Below are 26871 nucleotides of genomic sequence, written 5' to 3' on the forward strand. Positions count from 1 at the left end.
ATGCTCAATGCGTCGTTGTTTTGGATACTCTGATCAAATATATCTGTTTTTCTTCGCGTACAATAATAGTTATAGCAGAGAAATGTATGCTAAACAGAAACTTGAATATGGCGGTGCAATGCACAAGGGAATTAAGTACATCTTTTTCTTTCTTTCTTTTTTTCTTTTTTTTTAATGTTTTGGACATATTTCATCTTTAAGATCTCTATCTTAAACTCCTTTCGGAGATTGACAGATTTACGTTCAAATATTGAAAATAACTCTTATAATGTTAAAAAAAACTAGTATTTTTTCACTTACTTAATTGTATCCTATAAACTTTATGTCTCGTTTTCTCACAACTTTGGTAGTTAACTTTATTTTCTTGTGCTCTGAATGTTTCCATATACCTGAAATAATAATAATATATATACAGAATTAGTTTAGATTTGTGTATGGGAATGGGATGTGTCACTGGTTCAGATCCTCATGTTATTGTGAAAGAACCAGATACATATCTTACAACTTTTGTTTTCCTTATGAAGAAATTTAATTAAGTACAAAAAAAACTAACTATTTAATATGGAATCAAGTCAAATAGGTGCAAGTTTATATATATATATATATATATATATATATATATATATATATATATATATATATATATATATATTTGTTTTTATAAGACAGGAAAATCACTACATTGTTCAAAAAGAAGTTTGCAAGTGATATCTTAATATGAAACTACATTTACTGGCTTTACCTATAACATAGGGCTAAGGCTGGCAATCCACTAGTATTAGACTTCCAAACTATGCTATACACAAGTGCCTGAAATATTATAAAACGATTTTGTCCGTCCGTCAATTGATGGGTATCAGAGCAAATATAAAAAGAGAGATCGAGATGTGATTTATTGTAATCGATTTAGCGTCCCAAAGATAGGTTCCACTAATTTTGTTAACTCTCTATTCAAATCGGAATTCGATCAAATTAGTCATTTCCGGTTTCAACATTTATAGTTATAAAACGGAAACGGTAACAGATAGCGAGAAATTGTTTTTTCTAAACGATTGGGCGACACAAGGCAATGTATCACGGCTATTCCGAACACTCTACCAAAACCAGAAGTGGTTCAAATTTAATATTACCTACGATTTCAATACTGATTTCCACAGAGCAAAAACTGTAAAATATATCGAGATGCTTTTTTTTTTTTTTTTTTTTTTTTTGCATTTATTCAGCGTTCTAAAAATAGGTTCTGTTTCCCCCGTTAACCCTCTACTCAAACTAGAAGTGGTTAAATTAACCGTTTTCGGTTTAAACATTTATCCTCACAGAACAAAAAGTTATTAGAGAGCAATAACCGGTTTTCTAAAAACGATTCAGGTTGTCAAAATATTGTACTGTCACAACCCACTACATTCTACTAAATCCGGAAGCAGTTGAAATGTGCTACTACTTTCGGTTTCAACACTGATTTTCATGTAGCAAAAAAGGTTAAGAAATATCAAGATGTTGTTTTCTTTGCAATTTATTCAGCGTCCCAAGAATAGGTTCTGTCTTCTCCATTCTCTCTTTAAAACCAAAATTGATTAAATTAACAATTTCTGGTCTAAACATTTATCCTCAGAGTACAATATGTTATTATATAATGATAAGCGTTTTCCTGCAAGCGATTCAAACTGTCAAGAGAACATACCTTAACAACCCGCAACACTCTACCAAAACCAAAAGTGGTTGAAATTAACTATTACTTCCGGTTTTAATACTGATTTCTGTAGAATAAAAACGGTAAAATATATTGATGTGAAGTTTTTTGCAATCGATTCAGTTTCCCAAGAGTACGTTTTATCTTCTTAATTAACGCTCTATTCAAACTGAAAGCGGTTCAAATTAACGATTTCCGGTTTCAGCCTTTATTACCATAGAACAAAAACGGTAAGGGATAGCGAGTAATGGCTTTCTGATATCGATTCAGTGTCAGAGGAAAAGTTCTGTCTTTTGATCTCATTAACCTATTCAACTAGCGTGATCTGGAAGTGGGCGTACCCCTAATTGGTGTTTTCTTACGGTTTTAGGTTTTACCCACATTTGTTTGGTAATATTGCTTGGCATTGTCTGGCTACATTGCTATCCATGTTCATTTGTTTTCTGCTATCCATGTTAATTTTACGTGCGTAATTACCAGAATCAGACGTTTCCTGGCCACTGGATTGAAAGACGTGCATCTTCAGCAGCTCCTTTTGCCTGGACGGCACCAGACAATGCTCTCTGGGAATTTCATAAAGCAACAAGTAAGAAATACTCAATATCACGAGCAGAATTACGAGCAGCTGTGGAACATGCCTTCGCCCTCGTGACTCCGGAGTATCTCCGCAAAACACCTGCGAGAAATTGGCGTAGAATTCAGCTGTGTTACGACATAGATGGTGATCATACCGATGTTTAAGACTCTTAAGACTTCAAGGTAACTGTGTACAGACATTCTACCATAACTAACACTATACCGTTGAAACTAAAGGGGGGTACCTCCACTTCCGGACCACCCTGTAGTAGTTATAGATGTACTTTTTGAAATGTGGATGTTGAATTTCCATAGTTCGAAAGTCTACCGTGGTTTCACATTCTGGAACTAAACACACTTTTTTGTCATCTCTAGTTTGATAAGCTCGAGTTTAATACTTCTTAACTAAAGTAGCTCCCTATCTGGTTCGAGATCGAAAATTATGTAGGCCTATTCCTATTAATAATATAACATTCGAATATTTAAGACGCACGAAAGTCATTTTTCTATCTTTCTTGTATACAGTAAATTGAAGAGTATGATTTCAGTACACAATAAAAAAATCTACGGCCCTGTATTGTTCACTTCGATAGAATTCTACATAGATTTTATGGTAACTAAAATAGTATTTTAAGTACGTAGTAGGTAAGCAAGAGCACAACGTTATTACGGCTGTTACAGGACTAACCCGGTAAGAAGAGGGAAATTTAAATTAACTATTTTATTAGTTTTAGATTATAATTTTCCTAAAGAATTATGTAAGTATTAGATTTCGTTCTAAATCTAAGATATCACTAATTTAGACCCAACCCAACTGCAACCTCAATATGTGTTTTTCTAAACTTTATTCTGTTTCTTCTTTTCTCCCCTTACACGCGTACTTCTGAAACAGGCAACTTGTCCAACTCAGATAAATCCACTTAACAATATCCTATTTCAATACTTCTGAGTATTGTCTCCATTTTAGTCTGAATTCTATTCAATATAATTTTATTGGATGTTAGTCATTAGTCATGTCGACTGTAAAGTCATGTCGGCTTCATCACTAGAATTGTGCAGTCGCCCCTTGTCGGTCTGAGAGCTCAGATGATGTGTGAGTAATTGACGTGTTTGGGGATGTCAGATCCGACAAGTTGCGCCCAGGATTTCGTAAATATAGAACTTAACAAAATATGAGGTACGGGATCCAACCTGGGTTGCATTTAAATGAAATCCAACACGTACAAAAGAAACAGACTGTGATGTTAAAGGGGGTGAAAAGGGGCAAGAAGGGAGTAACTTATGGGATAGGTTAATCTACTCGCACTTACTTGCAGGTCTGATCGTTGTCCTCTCCTCGATTCCTCCAACGGGCCGACGTCCGTCCATCCCTCTGTTTGGCTGGCTGGTCGTTCAAGTAACCAAAGTTAAGAGTCGGGGAAACCCGGACTGAGTAACCAACTTCGCGAAGACCGCAACTTTAGACAAACTTATAATTTCTTCTTAAAAAGCAATACATCGTCGTTGAATCAAAGGTGCTCTCTAAGATAGAGCAAGGCTATCAATCGTCAATTTCAAATGTAGCTAGCGGTCTACCTTCTATCTCGTCCCTCGCTCCATGTCGACTGTCCCTTCCAATAGTCTTTCAATCCATTTTGTCTGGCGTTCCTTCCGGGTTCATATCCTCGGTTATTCACTTTGATTTGTGTCTCGATGAAAAAAGTGCATGCTCGTAGATTAACCAAGGTAAAGTGATGATAGGAATGCGGACGGGGAAGCAATCTGTTATTTTATTAACTGAAAAATTTACAACGTAAGAAATGAATGGCAGACAGCAAAGGCAAATGAACTTAGAAAAAACAAGTCGATAGGTGATTTAATTTGAAACGAATGATGATGCTTTTGACTGAAATGTTCTTTTGAAATAAAATGTTCCATTGTTCAAAATAAGAAACTTTTTCATATGTCCAAATACACATATCTTCACATCCCCCCCCTGAAATCAAAGTCCCGAATGAAAACATTTCGGAGACAAACAAAAAAAAATCACTTTTTAGAATTTCTGTTTAAAAAAAAAAAACTTAAGCATCTTTGTAGTTTCATTCAGTCTTCATGATAAAAACACAGCAGCAAATATAGTCTGGAAAGAATCATATGATAAGAAATGATGAGTACAGCAAAAATGTTCACACACTAACACAGTTGATAGCAGAACAGTCAATGCCAAATGACGTAAGCACAGCAACGTCGATGTTGTAAACACAGCATCACTAAGCATAAAATGTAGATCTGGAAATCACAGGTACAATGTCCTTACACATCACATAACTGGAAAGTTCATACAGTACAAGTAGATTATAGGAGTAGGGTAGACAGGTATGTAGCAGTAACATCACAAGATTTAGGGAATACAATCAATGACTGCCCAAAACACGTAAGATATGAGAATAGGGACAATAATTGGATAAAATAATGGAATGAATAAAATTGACGAAAAATCAGGGGAAAAAAAGCAAAATTAATAACTAAACCATAATTCATACGTATATATCTATATATAGTAAATAAAAACTCCAATTCCAATAAAATTGTAACTCTATAATCAAAATAATCATTACGCGGTAGAAGAAAAATTAATCTAGCTACCCATAGAAAGAACAGATAAAACAACACAAAAGAATGTTGATTTCAGGTTTTAGAAAAACGAATTGTGGAGAATTTAGTTCCACAATGACCGACGTGTTGGCAGAGTTATAGCCCTCTGCACTGGCTATTAAAACCTCAAAAGAAATCAACATGACAGACTATCACCAAACATATTCCTAAATCCCTAACTAATTATGCGCTAAAAGAAAAGAAACTTCTTTCTTCTTATATGAAAGTAAAAGTACGTATACCCACAGGAAAATGTGGAATCAAGTCAAATCTACAAATATACAAAAGTATATATCAAATAAGTACAAATCTTCGTCATGAATAAATCCCAAGTCATCTTCATGATGAAATACGCAAGTTTACTATATACACTGCAGACGATGAAAAATTGATCATTCCAAAAGATCACTAAAATCACACAAGAGGTTATAACAGTGTATATTCCTTTGAAAAGAATACATTGACTGAGTATATTCCCAATAACTAATAACAAATCGTAGGATCAAATCAAAAATCCAGGGAAAGAAAAACTTCATTCTTCTTTACATCCACATTTGGGTTATAAAATGCATCTTGAAAAATGCAAAAAACGTAAGGATTCCTTCTTCATCACTATCATAACATAGATAGTATACAAATATCAATTCATAGTTGCGTCTATCTCCCTAGTTTTCTTCTGCAAAACATAATGTATCAATAAGATGTTGATTAGATGACCAAGAAAAAGAACGTGTTCTACAAAGTTAACCAACAGTTCTAAGTAACTGAAAAAACAATGATGTCTATATGAGTACTCCTTTTTCTCCTTGTCTTCGTTGTAATTGTTATTGCCGGCAAGACTTAGAAATACAAACAAACCAAAACAAATTCCATAATGACATGGCCAGTGTCAAAACAAAATTCGTTACCAACTGCACAGGTGTTCCTAATCCATCAAATCTTCCTTTGAGAACCGTCTTCTTTTTTCCTCTTTTTTTTTTAAAAAAAAACTTCATTGCAGAGAAACAGCTTCCACTTCTTTTCCTTCTTTCAAGGGAAAATACACAGGTAAAAGACGCTGATAGAGATCCCAATTCTCCTTGTCGAAAATACACAATACAATACGGTCTACGTTGTCCACATGATCCTCTAAAAATTTTCGTGTACTCAACAATGCAATTCTAGCAGCAGGTTCCTTAGGGAAATGAAATGCACCAGCAGCGATGCAAGGAAAAGCCACAGTTGAAAACTGATTTTTCAACACAAAATCAAAACAATTGTTATAACAATTCTCCAAAGTCTTCTTGTTCGCATCTCTGGGACCACACGTCAATAATACATGATCAGCGGGGAGATTATAGCCTGGAGCAATCTTCACTTGTCCTGGTTTTAAAGAACGTATTTTCTCACAATCTTTACGAAATTCTTCTCCTGCAGCTTCTTGGATACTTCTATCTGCTCCTCCTAATGGAATAAGTAATTTATTCGTGGGATTGACAACGGCGTCAGCTTTAATCATAGCGATATCTCCTCGAAAAACACTGATTTTCTTGTTGATTGCAGAATTGGCACCAAACTTCGGTTTGAAACTGGAACAATTCTTCCCTGTTTCAGCCCAAGTAGGTAATTGGTTGGCAATCACAACTTCACGAAGATTCACAGATGGAATATCTTCTTCTTTTTCTATCATGTTTACCGAAGGATTAAAAATAATTTCATAGTGTTCTTCTTTTTCTTTCTCTCTCTTATTTCTTCCTTCCTGTTCTTCGGCACAGCAGGCATTCGCAGTAGCATCCTCGACAATGTCTTGTATATCCAAGTCAACATCATCTTCTTCTTCCTCTCCCTCGTTTTCCTTCTCCTGTCTCTCGTAGTACTTCTTCAATCTTTGTACTGCAATCGAATCAACCTTGAATCTTCCTCGCGCAGTCTTGAACTTAACAAAATAGGAATTTGGGTGGTCAATATCTTGAATTATTCCTGGACCAAAATAACGTCCACTGAAAGCTCTGGTGGATCCTTTCTTCATGGTGCTGTCCAAAATCCATACCTTGTCTCCGACTTTGAAATTGGGTTTCGAATGACGTTTGTCATAAAATTTCGTTGCCGTCTTATGTCTCTGGAACCATTTATCATGGGCTTTGTCTCGTATTTCTCCAAGTTGCTGTAAACGTTCAGCATTGTCCTGAAATTGACAAGGGGTGTCCAAAATTGCTTCGTGTAGCATTCTACATCTGAATCCATGCAAAAGTTCAAAGGGGCTGTATCCAGATGATAAGTTAACAGTTAAATTGTGGGCTAACATAATAGATGGCAGCAGTTCGACCCATTTTCCTTGATCTTTATTACACAACGCAGATTTCAGTCTCTGTTCAATGTTTCGGATAGCTATCTCAGCAGTCCCGTTAGCGTAATGAGCTTGAACATTTACAAATCGAATCTTAGCTCCAATCATTGCACACAACTCCTTGAATAGGTTACTTGTAAAACATGGACCTTTGTCTGTAACTAATTCTTTGAAAATACCGTATTTCAAAATTACATTTTCATAAAGAAAACTACTTACAGAAGACGCTGTTATATCTGCTAATGAACCACAGATAGTATACCGAGTAGCTGCATCGACTACGACAATCAAATACTTGTGTCTCAAAATATTACTCGAGGAGTACACCCCTCCAATGTCTACAAAAATGCGATAGAAGGGCGGCACTTGAGGATACGTTTGCAATGTACCATAAGCAGAACCAGGTTTATTTTTGCTGGACTGGCAAATTAAACATTCTTTGCATTTCTGATAAATATATTGTTTCATATTAGGGAAATACACAGATTTCACTAAAAGATCATATGTCTTAGAAAAGCCTCCGTGACTTGAACCAATGGCAGAAGTATGAGCCGCATCAAAAACTTTGTAGCGTAATGAAACAGGTACAGCAACTAAAAATTTCATACCACTAGATGTTTTTTGTTTTCTATACAAAATTCCTTCTTTAACCGTGAAATAAAATGCCTGTCTTTCAATTTTGGGATTTTTCTTTTCCTTGTTTTCTAACCAATCAAAAATATCCTTATAAAACGGGTCCTTCATTTGTTCATCTCTGAGAGAAGGCTCGTCACTTAGCATATTGTTACACTCTGTAACAGTGGAAGAAAATACTCGAGGGTCTTCCTCATTTTGTTGCTCATCAGAAATGTCCCTGGGGGCACGAGAAAAACGTGAAAGTGCATCGGCTTCTATGTTAGATACCCCAGATATGTGTGTCACAGTAAAGTTATACTGTTCAATAAAACTAAGCCACCTAGCAAATTTGCCTACATTTTTCGTCTGCTTCAAAAACAAAAGACTCTTACAATCGGTTTTCAAAAAAAAGTGACGTCCTAGTAAAAAGTAACGAAAGGATCTAAAGGCATATATTATACTCAAAAGTTCAAGTTCATAAGGGTGTCTAGACTTCTCGCTTTTACTTAAGCTACGGCTACAATAAGCAATGGGTGCTAACTCTGGGTCATCTGGAGAGGATATAGGTTGTTTGAGCACGGCAGCCAGACTGCGAGTTGATGCATCACAGAACAAGTATACAGGGTGTTTAGGATTATAATGCATCAAATATGGCGATTTTATGATAAGATCTTTAATTTTCTCAAAAGCATCTTGTTGTTTTTGTGTCCACTTAAACGGTACATCCTTTCTGAGAAGCGAATTCAAATGCTCCGCAATTTCAGAAAAATTAGGTAAGAATCGTCTTACAAAGCTAGCTAATCCTAGAAAACTTTTCACATGTTTTTTCGTCTTCGGACGTTCATAATTACTAATGGAGTCATTTATTTTCTTGGAAATGCGCAAGCCATCGTACGAAATATCGTGTCCCAAAACTGTTAATGAAAAATAAGCCAATTTCGTTTTTTCTGGTGCAAGTTTAAGACCACGTTCTCTAATTCGTTGAAATAACTTCTTGGTGAGGTTGATAACATCCTCAAAAGTATTCCCACCCCAGAAAAAATCATCAAGGTACCCGAAAATTTGTTCAGATTCTAATCCTTCCAATGTCATTTTCACTAATCTGTTTAAACCAGCGGAACTAGTGATAAGGCCCTGAGGAAGTGCTGTAAAACAAAAAGAACCAGCTCCTGGGATTGAAAAGGCAGTGACGTGTTGGTATTCTTCCGCGATTTTCACTTGAAAAAAACCACTGAGGAAGTCCGAGCAGCACAGGTAGCGACACTTACTAAGACGCGAAAGAATGTCTTCTATCGACGGTACAGGAAAACTGTCTGGTGCAATGTGTAAATTGATCGCTCTACAATCCAAACAAAATCTATAAGATCCAGACTTCTTTTTCACGAGAAGAATAGGCGAGTTATAACTCGAGATGCACCTCCTAATAACCTTTTGTTTAAGCAAAGTATCAATCTGTTTTTTAACTTCTTCTCTTAAATGGAAGGGGATAGGAAACTGATTGGTGTGAACCGGGACGTTATCTAGCATTTTAATTTCATGTACGTAGCCCTTGGCCACTCCAAAATCATCCTCTGACCAAGAAAAACAATCCTTATACTCCTCTATAACAGAATAAAACATTTGCTTCTGATCGTCCGAAAGTTGAGGGTTAATGTCCACACGCTTGACATCAAAACCAGCAGGAAAGTTATTGTTGTCTTGTTTACTGGCTAAACCATGATTTTGAACACTATCTGTATCATTTGGATCATGTGCACCCGGCCTAATGTCAATGGCTTCACCTAAATGAAGATTTTTCTCTAAACACAACTTCTTGTTGGTTGGGTTGACTACTCTAATGACAGGATTAACAGGATCCACTCTAGATTCATTAACAAAAATTTCGGCTTTAGAACAGATTTTCTCATTGGGTTGCAAAATATTTTTAATTCCCACTAAATCATTAATTTTTCTAACAGGTACTGAAACACTGGAATTTGGTGGCAAAGTAACAGATTTCGCCGTTATGAAATACGCTTGCATAAGGTTCGCTGTTTGTTCAGAAACTGTGCCTATAGCATGACTTTCAGGTAAAGCGTGATCAGTAGGCTTCCCAAACCTAACTATATGAACTACGTGAATATCCTGGTTAATAGTGACATGTTGAGGAAGTAACCAATCATTTCCCAACAAAACAGAAGAAGCAAATTTGTCAACAACTCTAAAAGTATGCGTAAATGAATAGCCGTCAATTTTGAACTTCAGTACAGCTAACGTGTTAGTTTCAAGTCCTTTACCCGAGATGCCACGGATGATAGTACGTCTTTTAACAAGTCTAGTGTTCGGAGGAAGGAGCTCTCTAGTGCAAATTGAAATTTGACTCCCAGAGTCCAACAACGCTTTATACTCTTTATTTCCAATAGTAATTTTGATGCAAGGCAGAATCCTATCCCTAACAATAGGCGTAGTAATCGTGTGGGTCTTAAAAACAGGTCTTTCACTATTCCCTGAACTATTTCCACTATGTAAAACATTACAATTATTACTTCTCCTGACTTGCGCCATGTTGCACTCTAATGCTTTGGCCGGACAGTGTATTTTATTATTCGCGGGAGACGTACTATGATTCTGTTTGCGCTTGTTCTGTTCGTTCTTAACCATAACAGAGGTATTCGTCGCAGAGCCCATTCTATCATGCATATTATTATTATTCTCGGCACTTTTACATTCAGAGGAACAAAAAGAAAAAAAAGAGTTACATTTCTGTTGATGAGGCGGAATAGAATCTACAGACTGTTGATCACTGCATTCTTTCTCAGCGGATAAGATATCATAATGCAAACGTGCAAGCATTTCTTTTTTTTCCCGTTGTTCTTCGAGAGGAAATGAAACATGAGAATTATCGCGCAATGAAACATCAGCTATCTTAGCGATAAATTCCGGTGTACTAAACTGCAAGACTTGTTCTTTCGAATTAGATTTAATGAGCGTCTTGTAATTTACTATTAACTCAGCTGACTGTTCTTGTAATAAAAACTCACATAACGCATCAACAGATGGAAACAATTTGTTGCATGTAAGCTTAAAATACTGAGGCAATAACCCTTCAATAAGGAAATTAATTTGTTGTTGAATCGGCATGGCTTTATCAAAACTAAGTATGAGATCTAGCTTCTCATAAATATATGTCATAATAGGTTCCCCTTCTTTTTGATCTCTAGAACGAATGGTGTGTTCCGTCACCTTCTTAACCACAAAACCACCAAATAATGTGATCATTCGTCTCTTTATGTCTACATACGACAAGTTCACAAATTCGTCTGTCCTAGTTAAAGCTAGAAACCACGCTAAGGCTCCGTCCCTTAACAGATATGGAAGCAAATGACGCTTCTTTACTGCATTGAACTCATAAATGACGCAGTAAGATTCGAAATACTCAAAAAAACGAATGACGTCTTCCCCATACTTGCCGTGAAAAAATGTGGGGCGCACAATAGAATCTAGAGACGTAAGTAGAGTTTGTGCCATAATGCTAGTATTCACCATTTTCTCTAAATATCTCTAAATAATATAACTAAAAGCACACAAAACAAAATAACACAACAAATTGAGAGGGTGGAGGGAGGGTGGCAAAACAAATAGAATTTCATCAAATTCTAACGGTGGGCGGCAAACAAACTAATGCAAAATAAATCGAGGGTCGCAGATATGTGTGCATCCACACAAGTTAAAACCACATCTCCGCCATGTGCAGTCGCCCCTTGTCGGTCTGAGAGCTCAGATGATGTGTGAGTAATTGACGTGTTTGGGGATGTCAGATCCGACAAGTTGCGCCCAGGATTTCGTAAATATAGAACTTAACAAAATATGAGGTACGGGATCCAACCTGGGTTGCATTTAAATGAAATCCAACACGTACAAAAGAAACAGACTGTGATGTTAAAGGGGGTGAAAAGGGGCAAGAAGGGAGTAACTTATGGGATAGGTTAATCTACTCGCACTTACTTGCAGGTCTGATCGTTGTCCTCTCCTCGATTCCTCCAACGGGCCGACGTCCGTCCATCCCTCTGTTTGGCTGGCTGGTCGTTCAAGTAACCAAAGTTAAGAGTCGGGGAAACCCGGACTGAGTAACCAACTTCGCGAAGACCGCAACTTTAGACAAACTTATAATTTCTTCTTAAAAAGCAATACATCGTCGTTGAATCAAAGGTGCTCTCTAAGATAGAGCAAGGCTATCAATCGTCAATTTCAAATGTAGCTAGCGGTCTACCTTCTATCTCGTCCCTCGCTCCATGTCGACTGTCCCTTCCAATAGTCTTTCAATCCATTTTGTCTGGCGTTCCTTCCGGGTTCATATCCTCGGTTATTCACTTTGATTTGTGTCTCGATGAAAAAAGTGCATGCTCGTAGATTAACCAAGGTAAAGTGATGATAGGAATGCGGACGGGGAAGCAATCTGTTATTTTATTAACTGAAAAATTTACAACGTAAGAAATGAATGGCAGACAGCAAAGGCAAATGAACTTAGAAAAAACAAGTCGATAGGTGATTTAATTTGAAACGAATGATGATGCTTTTGACTGAAATGTTCTTTTGAAATAAAATGTTCCATTGTTCAAAATAAGAAACTTTTTCATATGTCCAAATACACATATCTTCACAGAATTGTTCTGATATTGAAATTGATTCAAAAGTTACAGTATGAGATGTAAGAAAAATGATCTTGCCATGAGGCCGAATAGCCTGTTCTAAGTGGAATTGTTAATACTAAAAAAAATGTAATAAATAACGTGGAGTAATGGCGCAGACATGTATAAATTGTTATAAGTAGCCTAAAGATTATATCAGACTAAAAATTATCTAAAAATAAAATTGAGTAAAAAGTTTAAAATTGAAAAAAAAAAAGTCAGTTTTAATTCGTGTTCTCAGCTCTCCGGCTGCCATCTTGTTCCGATTTTAACATTGATCATTATAAAACAGATGCACATCCAGAAAATCTCGTTTGGAGAGGTCCGAGGTTTAAGGGGGAGCAGTGGCGTAGCAGCTGCCCCCGCAACCCCCGCAGTGCGGGGAGCCCCGAGGTATAGAGGGCCCCGAAGTCTTGCGATGAATAAAGATTTAAAGAAGTAGAACTTCAACCTTACTTCTGTCGACTTTACAACTAGGGGCCCTTCTCTATACTTTGCGGTGGGCCCGCAAAAGTGTGCTACGCCACTGAGGGGGAGTCCAGTAATACAAGTCATATGTCTATGTAGTGTTGAACGGGTATTATTCTGCACCCGAAAAGACAATAAGTAATTGTAAAATATATTTTCAGAGGGAAAATGATAGAACTAGATTGTTTTTATAAAAGAAAGAGCACAGATGAAAGGTAAGATCAAATTTTAATGTACATCAATCATTCTCCTGTTAAACAACTACAGTTTTGTTGCGAAAGTGTACACATGTATGTTGAGTAACGAAGTATTTTTTGGGGGAGGTTCGAACGCGGAGGACCTCCCCTCCGTGGATACGCCATAGCTATAGAGCAAAAAACGGTAATAGATAGCGAGAAGTAGTTACCTACAATCGATTGCGATTCCAAGAATACATTTAATCTCCATCCTTAACTCTTCACTAAACGCAGAAGTAATAGAAATCCACTACAAATTCTGCTTTCAATGTTGATCTATTAAACATAGAGGAAAAGCAATAAAAGATAACGAGAAGTTGTTTTTTTTTTTTCTAAAACGATTTAGCGTTCCAAGAATGAGTTCCATTTTTCTTAACCTTCTATTGAAACCGGAAGTGGCAGAAATCAACCACTTCCGGTTTTAACATTAATCGCTCTAGAGTGAAACAGTAATACGGATAGCCAGAACCGATTTTCTGCAATCAATTGTGCGTCCAGAGAATAGCAGTATATTCAATGTTCACTCTACTCTCTGTTCTAAACATAGTACCACTTCCGGTTTTAACTCTGATTGAGAAAATATCACGTCATACAAACCAAACTCCTTCATGTGCTGTATGCGTGACACTACAGCATTCTTTTGAAGACAGTCACAGTGTCGCTTGTCCGACGGATGGGCAACTTGCACAATTATATTGTATATGAACAATTTATCCCAACTGGCAGCGTTTATAATTATTGACTCCTTGTGTTAAAGCTAATTGGTAGTCAGTAGGTACTAACTCATTGAACTACCCTGAGACATTGATTACATGTGTCAGAAATAAAAAAAATGTATATTTAATATTGTGCCATATTCTACTCCAATTATAAATTATTTCTCGTTTACATGTCAATTTTTGTTTCAGGGAAGCTACGTTCTACAAAATAGTACAAAAGCATTTGGAACATAACAAGATAGATCCATCTTATTATGTGTATAACTGAGTACATCTTCTACAGAGGGTTGGGGATAGTTGCTCCTTGAGCTTGAGAAACCAACGCTATTTAATAAATTGTATATTAATATACAAGTAAAAAATTTGAAACTTTTATGTTGGTGGACACTCGTGTCCCCTTTTCCCTGGCAAAATCTGAAATGATGCTATTGGTTCCAAGCTATTGCAACTGGTAGAACAAAATATAATTTACATAATAAATGGCTGTTACACGGATTCAGTGATGGTAGAAATTGTGTACATCATTAAAATATAGGATGCATGTATTTCTTTAGCTCAAATCTATTAAAACACTTTCCATATAAAAATAAATGTTTGTGTGTCTGTTTGACTGATATACAAATTCAAACCGTTTACTTGGCATACTTCAAAGTAATTTTGTTGTGGAGACCGTAGTCTGAAAGAGATCGTATACTGTCTAGAACTTTTTATTTCGTATTCTAAGGGAAATGAGGGAAAGAGTGATTTAACATTTACGTAGAAAGAACTCACAAATTCCTCATGTTAAGAAGATGAAATTCGGTAAATAAACTCATTTCTAAAAACAAATTGGCATACACATATTACTTAACATTTGAAACAAAAAATATTGTGGAGTAGGATGCCCCTCGAGGGTGGAAACTAGTTGATATGTAAAAATAGTAGAAAACGATCGATCTTAGTGTCGAATCCATAGCTTTCGGTTTGCTAAACTGATTGGTGACAGTCTTATTGACATTTAAGCTCACATTTAGTCAAGCATGTACATGTCAACTGGCTTGGAAATTGATAGGGGCAAAGCGTAAGGCTTAAATGTCAATGGGCCTGACACCAATCAGTTTAGCGACCCCTAAAGCTCTGAATGACTGAAAAAGCTGTTACATTTTTTGATCCCATCGGGAATCGAACATGAGACTCCTCGCCACTTGGTCCCAGGTTCAATTCCCGGTAGAAGAGCATTGAACGTATTACAGAAGTTCAGATTCCACCTTAAACTGTATTCCACATGTCCTATTCCAAGAAGCAAACAAACAAACTTAACGTATTTAAATGTTGCAGTTGCATAGTGAGAAGGAATGAAGTGACTTGATGTACTATTTTCATGTGACAATGAAAGTAGTTCAAAGCAATAATGAACCAAGCTGAAAAAGCAAAGTTAACTGTACGCGGCTATTAATATACAGGGAAGTGTTAGCAAAACACCTAAAGACACTTGCTGACTTTATTGCAAGAAACATTTTGCCAAGTAAACAAACTCTTCCTTTTACCATGACATTGGTAGCATCTGCCACTTCTCACATTTTAAATGGTATTTTGTGATATTTTTAACTGCAGGAGACAACAAACAACTTAGTATAGAGTTGTCTGTCACAAAGCTTAGTTGGCCATAAACCACGTTTAGTACTCACTGCCACACCGCTATGTACTGTGTCCTTAATTTACTTTATTTTACTTACGATTTGCTATGTTTAGTTTAATTTTATACAAAATAGCTGTTTTCTGTTTGTTTTACTATGCGTTGCAACACAGTAAATCCTTCTGCCCCGATGTTTGCCTGTGTACATCACCATACAAGTATGAATAGCAACTATGCTATAATCACCAACAGCTCACCAGTTGCAAATTGAGGAATACGCGTGGTCTTCTTTTAACCTTTTATTTTTGACATAAGGGTTTCCCTTTTTAATATTTTTAAAAAATTAATTACCATCTTTTTTATTTCTTCTACTTTTTCTTTCCATCATTATATTTGTAAAATATCTTCAAATACAAGTATGTCGTTTACATTTTATAATTAGTGATGATTGTAGAAGTGAAGTACTTTTTTCTTTTCTTTCTTTCATTTACATCGCTTTACAGTTCAGTAGCTAACAGCAGTAATTCTTTACTTTCCAATGCTTCAAGAAATCAGAATTAATAATAATAACATTGACGATAGTTATTCTGAAACATAAGCTTAATTTTGGGGTAAATTTGCTTCCTATTTGTCTATAGCAATTCACTGCCTTTGATGGTCTTCCTGTCTTTTGTGTTCGTAAAGGTACTTGAACAGATATAGTGAGAATTGGCAAGATTCATGCTCATACTAGAACTGTGTGCTGTGTAAATAGCTCAAGTTCAGCTAGTGTTTATTTAAAATATTTTTAAAAAGTAATCACCTTTGCCGCTTTTTAACTAAATCATCTTAAACTTCTCTTTCTGGATATGTTCCCCATAGATTCGACTTAATTATTAATAAAATAATTAATAAAATAATCATTTAAAATATAAATAAAATGTCTATAGTCTTTTTCTAGCTCTTTTTCTTATTTTCACTTTTCAATAGTGTATATTTTGCGGCATGCGGAGTAGTAAAAAATTTGAACCATTTCTGTACAACCTTGTAAAACCTTTATATTTAAATTTTATCTTGAATTCTTTGAACGGAACTAACTACAGACATCCAGATATATGTTTCTCTCTGCCCGTTAAGACTACGAAACGCGTAAAGATTTGTTTTATACTTATCTATTGGCGCCAGATATATCTAAGTGTTGTTGCAAACATTGTAAGCTATGTTCAAATTTTATTTTCTTTTCCAGAAAAAAATATTTCTTGAAAGCAAATAATGTTTGTTCATAATAGAACTTACTGAATGAAAATTACATCTGTAACAACTAATTTTTCTTTCCTTAAAATAAAATTGAAACATTTAACTTCTTTTGAATCGTACATGATTATTTTTTAAACTTTTTTTAAATTTATTTTTTTTAATTATTATTATTGATCTTCAATTCTAATAGTTTCATTTCTTATCATCTATATCCTGACTACATAATAGATTGCGTGGAAATCTATTTGTCATTTAACATAGTCACTTTAAATAAAGAATAAATAACTATCCTTGATTATATTTTTGACATGTTTAATTGAAGAATTTGGGGGAAAGTAGTGCTGTGTCACATTTGGATAGTTTGGAGATAAATGAAAATTAAGTTTTCAAAATATTCCATAAATAACAGTTCCATTTTTTCCTCGGAAAATGATACAATGGAGAAATGTCCCACATTTCTTTTAACAACATAGTTCAAGTTTGAATGAATTTGAACGTAGGTTTGTATGTTACTAAATAAATGTACAAAAAAATCAGATTAGCGTTGAAACTTGTAACATAGCCTATATCACTCCTAGGCGTTATTATTTATAAAAGATGAACTCGAGGTAAGATAGGTATATTAGGATTATTTCGAGAAGAATGTTAATGAGAGTTTCAGAATATTCAATAATTACTAGTTTAATGCTTTTTCTTGATATACTTTTCGTAGGTACGTACTTAAATTTGAATGTTTGAAGTGAAATAAATATGGATATAGAAATACAACTAAACAGTACAGGAGATGAATGTAAACCGAAGTGTGTGTTATTACTGATGTACTATCAGAAATATCATTGCAACGCAGAAAATGACAAGTTGTCTGAGTCTTCCTCGTTGCAATTCATCTTTGGAAATGATGTAGAAATGATGTCATGGCTTGAGAACGGTATATATGAATAGTAGTCGCGGCCACGATATGGATCGAACATGAAGGGGTACGAAATAAGCACGAAACCCTATGTGTCACTTAGTTTTAACAATCGGCAAAGCACGGCTGTGTCTATGAACACAGCTCACCGTACACTGTTAGATATTGGCCTTCGCAGCCGATGTTCCACACGTATATCAATGCTAACTGCACACGCTGTCGATTACGACTGAAATGAGCACGTACTCATGATCATTGGACCACCGAGCTATAGTACAATGTTGCATGGTCCAATGAATCATAATATTTCTTCTGTGACCTCAATGACTTTGTCAGGGTCAGTTGTCCTCCAGGGAAACAGCTGTTCGAAATGTGCACAGTAGGACAACAACAGGCAGATTGTGGAACTTGGGACTTCAGGTGTTTCAAAGAATGTTTTCCTGGAACGCTGTATTAATACTAGATCATATCCAGGATAGTACTGGTTAAATCTGGGCTGCTGGTTACATTAGTGTCAAAATACATTCGTTGGAATTGTTATCGGTCCATTACCTTATCAGTAGTGATCTAAGTGTCGAACGTTGAAATTTTTATTCCTTTTTGTTACAGACAACTGATCTATTTCCACAGCTCATCGAGATAACTTTTAGTGCTACAGAGAGTAGGTAAAGCGCATATTGCTTGGTTCTCTCTACTTGCCCTAATATTTTAATATCAAGTTGAAAGCTTTACTCAATTATTTAATTAGCCTATAGTATCTAAATTTCATTAATTTGTTAAATATTTGTCAAAAGGCTATTTTTAGGCGTAAAATTTTCTTCTTCTTGAGTTTTACCTTGCCTGGAACCCTCAATCATCTGGGTTTTTTCACTTCCTTCGCGTAGCTGCAGAAGAAAACGCGAGATCCACTTTTCCGCTAGTGTTTCGGCGTAAGAAATGTAGGTTGGACACATTGAAAAATAAATAGGAAGTATATGCCAAATAAATTGGTGAATACATTAAGTTTTAATAAGTTTAAAGCTGCAGAAATGGACTGGGTAATGTTAATACCGTAATAAAGTAATAACAAATGAGTATTGTGTTACAGTGTGAAACACTAAGATTTTGAAACTACTAATTCAATACTCAGACTGTAAGCAGTTTATATATAAGTACTGGTTTGAATGGAGTAATAAGATCGAAGATAGAACGTGTTCCTCAGTCGCTGAATTCATATCAAAAACCATTATTTCTATCCATTTTTTTTTTTTTTTTGTTTCATAGCGATACAGGTTGAAACCAAAAATCGTTTATTTGAACCCCTTGTGGTTTGAATAGAGGCGTAAGGAGAAGATAGATCCTTTCTTGGGACACTGAATCGATTGCAAATAGCCGCTTCTCAGTATCTCTTACGGTTTCTGCTCTATGGAAATCAATATTGAAACTAGAAATGATAGTAAATTTGAACCAAACTGAAAATGTCTAATTTTAACCATTTTTGGTTTGAATAAATCTTCAATGGAGGAAAAGCTATTCTTGGGATGCTGAAACGATTACAGAAAATTGCATCTTGATAGCATTAACCATTTTTGCTCTAAGACTGTCCCAGAAATAAAGTAACCACTTGGAATTGCGTTTATCTACTACATTGTTTACAAGTTGAACTCAACATTCTTCTTGACTTTAACATTAAAGCCAAGCACATTTCGTCGCATGAGAACCAGAGAAACGTAACTCAATTTTCGTAGATTTGCAGACGAGAGGACAAAAATATTGTTTTCTTAGAGAGTTATGTTTCTAATAAGATGGTAATTGAGCTACATTACAACAGATGATCAACAAGGAGAACAGATGGCGTTACGTTATATTTACCAAGGGCTTTCAAAATTGTCCAAACATTAAGAAAACGAAAACCGCATTTTTGGAGTTCCGTTCCTCTGGTTCTCATGCGACGATATTACAACACGTAAAAAAAAAAAAAAAACTGCTCCCGAAAGAATTTTAGAACTTTGCTTCTGATACCTTGCATTAAGTTGCGCACAGTCATTTCACTGATAGTACGGACTGCACTGTTACACATTTGTTTGAATTCCTGAAGATTAGTGGCAGTTTGACCCTTCTTTCTCAGAATTCGCTGCACAGTTGCCTAGTAGCGTTCGATGGGGCGAATTTGTGCAACGTTTGGAGGGTTTAGTTCTTTCGTCACGAAACACACCTGATTCGTGGTTAGTAGTGCTGTGGTGGCAGTGGCATAATGGGCCAGGGCCAAATCTGGCCAGAATAATGGGGGAATTTTGTGTTTATGATACAAGGGCAGCAGACGCTTTTTAATGCACTCATTTCTATAAATCTCGCCTCCAATTGTACCATTCGCATAAAATGTTGAACTTCTCAGACCACACGAACAGATGGCTTGCCATATTAGCATTTTGGCGTCAAAGTTTGAAACCCGGGTAGTCTTATCCGCATCACCAAGCACTTCACCCTTAATTGCTGTGTAAAACTGAGGCCCAAGCAATGTTTTTGTGTCCATTTTGCCGTATGTCTCGTTGTCCATTAGAATGCATCGAGACGGATTTGTCACTAGGAGGTCATAAAGTTTTCTAGCGCGGGTTTTAGCACGTTGTTTCTGCTCTGCACTCTGCTTAGGTGTTCTTTGCTTTCGATACAATCGTGTGTTATGTTTCAACTTCACTGTTGCACTGTTGATTTGCTAGTATGTAACTTTTTGGCTACTTCACGAACTAACAAATGTCTTTTCGTCTTCAAAATGTGCAGAATCTTTCCCTCTAAAGTTTTAGTAAACATACCTGATTTTCGTCCTCTTCCTTTTAAATCTTTAATAGTATAATGTTCTCCAAACTTGAGTATGACTTTTCTGACACCAGAGTACGACACATTTACCGACATTGCGATCTTTCGCATTGAAAGTCACTTCTGAGTGCACCATTTGTGTAGAATTAATTTTCGCTCCGCTTCGCTAATCTGTGGCATGACCGCCCAGAACGACTCTTTGCTATGGCATTTCAACTATAGTTATGTGGGTTTGTTCAGAGCCATCTATGAGATACTACTGAAGCGTCTGTGGAGTTTTGATATGTATTTTCTAGTGGTTATTTTATTTCTGGGACAGTCCTTACTTAAATTATTATTGAAATCGAAATAGTAGTAAATTCGAACCACTTCTGGTTTCGGAAGAGTATTGTGAGTATTCATGATATGTTGTTTTGAGAAGTTGAATTGTTTGCAAAAACAAAAAAAAAGCAAAAAAAAACTGCTTCTTGCTTTCTGTTATCATTTTCGTTCTATGACGATAAACGTTGAAACCGTAAATAGCTAATTCTAACCACTTCTGGTTTGAATAGAGGGTTAACGGATCAAATGGAATCACAAGCTGAGTCGATTACGAAAACCCGCATCTTGCCGTTCATCGAAATTAGCATTGAAACCGAAAGTAATAATAAATATGAATCACTTCCGGTTTCGGTAGAATATTGTGGGTAGTTGTCTTGTGACGCTGAATCATTTACCAAAAAAAAAAAAAAAAAAAAAACTTCTTGCTATCTGTCACTATTTTCGTTCTATGGTGATGAACGTTGAAACCGGAAGTAAATAGTACATTTGAACCCGTGGTATTTTTTGCTTGATCCTGCTCGATCACTATCTGCTAGCCACCAGCAGAACTACGTCCAGCCTTCCGATAAACACGTGGTTAGTGCGTCGCGTCATCCTGCCTCTAACAGGCGTATCAGGAGCTTCTCGAGCGTAGTGCTCGTCGCGTCTTTACTTACGTGACTCCCCAGTTTGGTTCACGACGCTCGATAGACACCGAAAATTGAGGTGTACCAGCTGGGAATCCAACCTGGTAACATGGGTCTAACGCTATAACCATAGGAACGTAATATAAATATTAGTAAATACATTTTGTTTAATGCTTACTAACCGGCAAAATACGTACCGCTAGTAATATTTGAGGTAACAGGATCTTATGAGAAATATTAAATACACTTTATATGCTATTTTCTCTTTTACATATAATACATTTTTTTAGAAGTTTTATTTCGAAACTATGTATCAACTTGGTGAATGGAAAAACTTACAGCCCAACAGTGCAAAACTTACAAGGAACGGACACGAGCCTGTCATCCGCACATCCGAATCAACCCTAGTCCATTCGATAAACATAACAAAGATATGTTCATGCACAAAAATATAGGTGCCACGGACAACGGAGTAAATCCCTGGGGCCCATTAACCCCGTTAGTATCAAGAAAATCGTAGACTCGCAGTAAAATAGCTATTGCATCAACAATATTCATTGGAAAGTAATGGATTGTAGTTCATTCTCTTCAGCGTGAAACAAGCTATCCAGAGGTGCTATGTATTGGGAATTATAACGTACTTAAACAGAACAAATTGGGAGAATGTCAGAAAAATTCTGTCCAGAAATCCCTCCCATTAACTTTGGAGCCCTCTGGAGTAGCCCCGGGTAAAATCATAGAATCCAAATTATCTCGAAATATACTAAAGGAGATAAGAAATGTGTGCACCAAGTTTCGTATTGATAGACAGAATAGATATGAGGGGAAAGCGTGGTATACAAGCTATTTCCTCATATTTATTCCGTCGATGAATACAAAACTTGCTAGACATTTCTTATCTCCTATAATTATAACATCAACGAATCCTCTCTTGAGCCAACACAGAGAATCCGGACATCAATTGATGGGTTCAGGACATCGCTTATCCAGATTCGCTTCACATTGGAATCCCTGATTGTAATTATGGTGATCTATGGTATTCAATATTACAAGGCATTTCAAAAAAGCAGTCGACGTAAGCATTTTCACAAAACCAACTTGCTCAGAAATGTGCAGCCACACATAACAACATAACTGCATGTATAGGGGCGATCATAAACTAAGGTCAACAGGATTACTAATCTATTACATGGGATTCAACACCAACCATTATTCAGCTCGGCATTACTACGGCTCGAACTTGAAATATTATTTATATGTGGAGGCATTTATTCCAAAGTCGGGCGTCCGTTTTCCTCACGTTTTTTCGCTGTTATCTCCTTTCCACACTTTCTGCAATTTGTTATTACGTTCATTAATCCGTGCTCTCCACAAACTTTTAAAAGATTTTGCTCGTTATCAACGTATTGCTTCACAAATGTTAAAACTGTTAGTTCATTGCCCTTGTACATTCGCCATGTTGATAACATAAATGCTCGTTTCTTTCCCACAATGCAACTGTTCGGTTACCTTGCGTCAAGTAGTTCCCTCCGCTCGCCGTATAATCCCATGTTTATAACCGCTTATATATAACACATAAACAGATTTTTCGAGACTCTTATATATTATCAAGCACACAAACGATCAAATTATCCATATCTTTCTTGTAAATTTTAAAAATTTTGCTGGAAACGGACGCCCAACTTTGAAACTTAACCCTAAGTGGAGTCCATCAGTACCACTCATTGACTTTAATAAATATATCCTTCGACCATCCAGTGCATGTCAGAAGTAAGTATACAGTACATACTTCTACACTACTTCATAATTCTATCCATAAAATAATCACAGCTTCAACGTCGAGATTTAACTTTATTATGGCAATTTATTAAATTACTTGAAAGGTTAAATGCCTGTACAGTGTACATAACCATACCAAAAGGCTAGAGAGGATTATATTATAAGGTGAGGTGAAGAAAAAAAGCTTGAGGGGACCCGAAGCTGAATTACGCAAACATATTGGTAAAACTATCCATTTTACAATAGAATTCCAACATTTTATAACACTAACGACTAATAGAAATGAATAGAATCCTTGCACATCAAACTATTTCGATTTCAAATACATTTTCTTAATTATAATTTTGATGCCATTAACAAACTAGATCCATATATATTTTACTTCTAATCAACAACAACATATATACAGTATATCTTTCTTTTCTTTTTTTCTAATATGTTGAATCCTAGTTGTCATATCGTAAACACTAAAATGTAGTTTTTACCCTAGATTTGGAATATATTCAAGAAAATTTACAAAAACAAGAGCTGAGTACTACCGTACAAGTATAGAAAATACAATAACTGGAAGATTAAACATGCGAAAATACAATCTATTACTGAAAAAATCATAACATAATGATATGATTATTTCTTGCAACTACTGGTCAAACAAGTGATAAAAATTAAATTTTAACTATTACAAGAATAAATAACATGTATACAAATAACATGTATATAATATCGTAAATATATTTACAACAGTAAGGAGAGAACATAATTAGATTATACTATATTACAATACTCAAATACATAAAGATATTCATAATTGAAAGGAAAGAGATTCTATAATAAGTTTAATTTTTTATGTTAAAATAATCCAAATCTATATGTTTATGTCCTTTCTTGATATAAAATATCTTTCAAAAAGAAAATAAGTCTCCAAGTTAAAATTTGCTAGTTAATTAACTAATAAATCTGGAAGATGACATGACACACGTTCTTAAAGTATTTAAAACGTCTGTAACGGAGCGAACCTAGAAATTTTGGTCCGTTACATAGTATGTTTCGAGATACATTTGGATTCTATGATTTTACCCGGGGCTACTCCAGAGGAGTCCAAAGTTGATGGGAGGGATTTCTGGAGGGAACTTTCCTGACATTCTTCCAATTTTCCCTGTTTAAGTACGGACATACATCTCGCACGGGAATTATTCAGGTAATACACAGTCTTCCTAAGAAACTAGCGAGCACAACTAAATCAAACCACTACAGTTCCTTTTTTTTAAATCGAGATTTTTGTTCTGAAGTCCGAGTCAGGACCGGATTAAGGGAACTTCGGGGAATGTAGCCCAGGGTGTCCAGGTGGACAGGAGCCTTTACTCTGTTCAAAATATCAACTGGCTATCTAAAAAGATTCATAAAGATACAATCATCATCATAAAATAAAACATAACCAGAAATAAAAAACATATTCCCTTAACTTTCTTACTGTACTTTCTCAGAAAGGTATTAGGCGAAGTTAGCAGGGGTCATATATTTTTCTAGCCTCGGCCCTCCAGATGGGTTACGCCGGCCCTGGTCAGAGTAAAAAACTTTCCAGTCAGACAGAGTCAGAGTCAGACAGAGAGATAGGTGAGTAACAAGCATTATGACTAAATAGAACAGGAATCAATTATATGCCTTTTTTTTGGTTCGTTATAAGGGTGAAGTATTCTTAAATAAGCATTCTTGATGTTAAAAGTCACAAATCAAAACTAATAATAAAAAGCAATTTAAAAAAAAACTTGATTAATACCTTAACCATAATTTATTCTACCTATCACAAATAATATTTCCCGAATTTTTGATATTGCAATTTTATATTTAAACAAATATTTCAGTTGCTTAATTTTGACTTAGTTGTCATTTTTCAACATTCTGCAAAAGAAAGTAAAAACACGTCAGTAAAACGATGAAATTTATTTCTCTTCCCAGCCGAAAAAAAAATGACCCAATTACACGAGAACTATTCACTTCTTCTAAATTAGTCGATGATATCTTGTTGTACCTTAGAAAATGAATCATTCTTAGAGAATGTTACTTATGCGGCCAAAATATTCTCGTAGTTTTCTGGTTGTCTTGTGATGACATGCTTACGTTGGCGTTAGTCCAACTCTATTGCCCACAGGAAGAGGATTAACGTCTGAGACCATGTTCGAAGGAGAGCGTATACGCTCGGCTGTGTTATTTACATGTATGTTTCCTTGCTGTCACGAGGTGTTAATTTCCTAAAATGTTAATAAACAGAGTACGAACATTTTACCCACATCATTCTACTCCTTCAAACATCGTATCAATTTACGTAAGTGTTGACAATTTTTTGATCTTGTTTTCTTTAAACGCTCTGTTCTTACGAAAGTTCTCAAGAAACAATTATTGTACACAACTTAACTGTGCATGTTCTTGTATCCTAATGAATAACATGCTTAGTCCTGGTTTGATTCCCTAAGGGAGACAGAATATCATATGGTTGATTGAGGAATCTAAAGTAATTGAAGAGTTAGATCTACGACGATTGAGCTCCGGTATAAAACTAGAAATAATGGTAATAGAGTAAGCTGGCCACACATCACCTATCTGAAAGTTATCTGATTTGTCTAGGTTTTCCTGAATTTTAATGTCTAGGATTTTTTTTAACAAACGTTCTTGCAGTATTATGGGTACGAAGGATGCAACAAAGATTTATTCAAATCTTCTAATTATGTAAGGTGGATGGAATAAGAATGTGGAAGGAAACAGGAAAATCTCGGGAAACTACACGGTCACAACGTTATCCACAGTAATCTCACATGTTGTAAAATAATAAAGGCCAGAGCTATTTTAGAAGGGATTGCTGGTTCAATCTTAAGATGTTTGAGTGTCCATGTGTTTTTCTGTGTTCTCCTCAGATTCTGATTCCAAAAATTCTTCCATAAACTTTTATATTCATTTATCATCAGTCTTCTTTAACCTAAAGTGGCATAATTGTGAGACGTTAAACTTAACGTTTCATTCTCTTTCTTACGTATAAGGAAATTAGATATTCAGTTCTCTTACTTGTAATTATTAAAAACGTGAATAAACTTTAAAAGATAAATAACTAAGAAACTAAAAGTATTACTTTCTACTTACAGCTTCATTCTGAAGTATTTCTGCTTCATTCGTTACCATCGACTTAGAATTTCTGAAGTGGCCATTTTTTCTTCATTCTTACCCAACTTGAATGTCTCCACCTACTTTTTACCTCTAGCCTGATTTTTCAACGTACCAGCTTAGATTTTTTCCATTAGTGGCAGGTCACTTGTGGTGAATTGAGATTTCATGTGCTGTAGTTCTTATATAATATATCCATATTGAAATTGATCATTTAAAACTGTCCAAACAATTGCGGGCTATTTCCCCCCCTTTTTTTTTCGCTTTCACCATGCCTTCTGGCAAGTCTTTTTGAATACTATATCTGATTAAATTATGTCCTAATAAGTAATCGGTTATCTTTTCCACGTAACTATTTTTCTATTATTCTTCATATCTACAATTCGATAGACTAGTCGTTTTATCACTCTATTTCCTTTTCTTTTCTATTTTTCCTTTCTTTATTTTTCAAAAATATAAGTTAGCAAACATTAACTTTTGAGTTTTCTATTAAGATTATATGCGCTA

General features: G+C 35.5%; 1 protein-coding gene and 1 long non-coding RNA gene across 2 annotated transcripts in view; one reads left to right on the forward strand and one right to left on the reverse strand.

The window, feature by feature from the left end:
• LOC145680972 (uncharacterized) overlaps positions 1-26871 on the reverse strand; it is a 405154-nt gene that overhangs the window by 362995 nt on the left and 15288 nt on the right. The window contains exon 2 of the long non-coding RNA XR_014130703.1: positions 301-389. This is a non-coding gene — a long non-coding RNA (uncharacterized LOC145680972). The remainder of the gene's footprint in view (positions 1-300; positions 390-26871) is intronic.
• Positions 1-26871, forward strand: part of LOC145680973 (uncharacterized) — a 233127-nt gene that overhangs the window by 7502 nt on the left and 198754 nt on the right. The window lies entirely within an intron of this gene.

This window comes from Thermobia domestica, chromosome 3 (genome assembly GCF_964235325.1).
Source record: "Thermobia domestica chromosome 3, izTheDome1.hap1.1, whole genome shotgun sequence".
NCBI classification, from domain to species: domain Eukaryota; kingdom Metazoa; phylum Arthropoda; class Insecta; order Zygentoma; family Lepismatidae; genus Thermobia; species Thermobia domestica.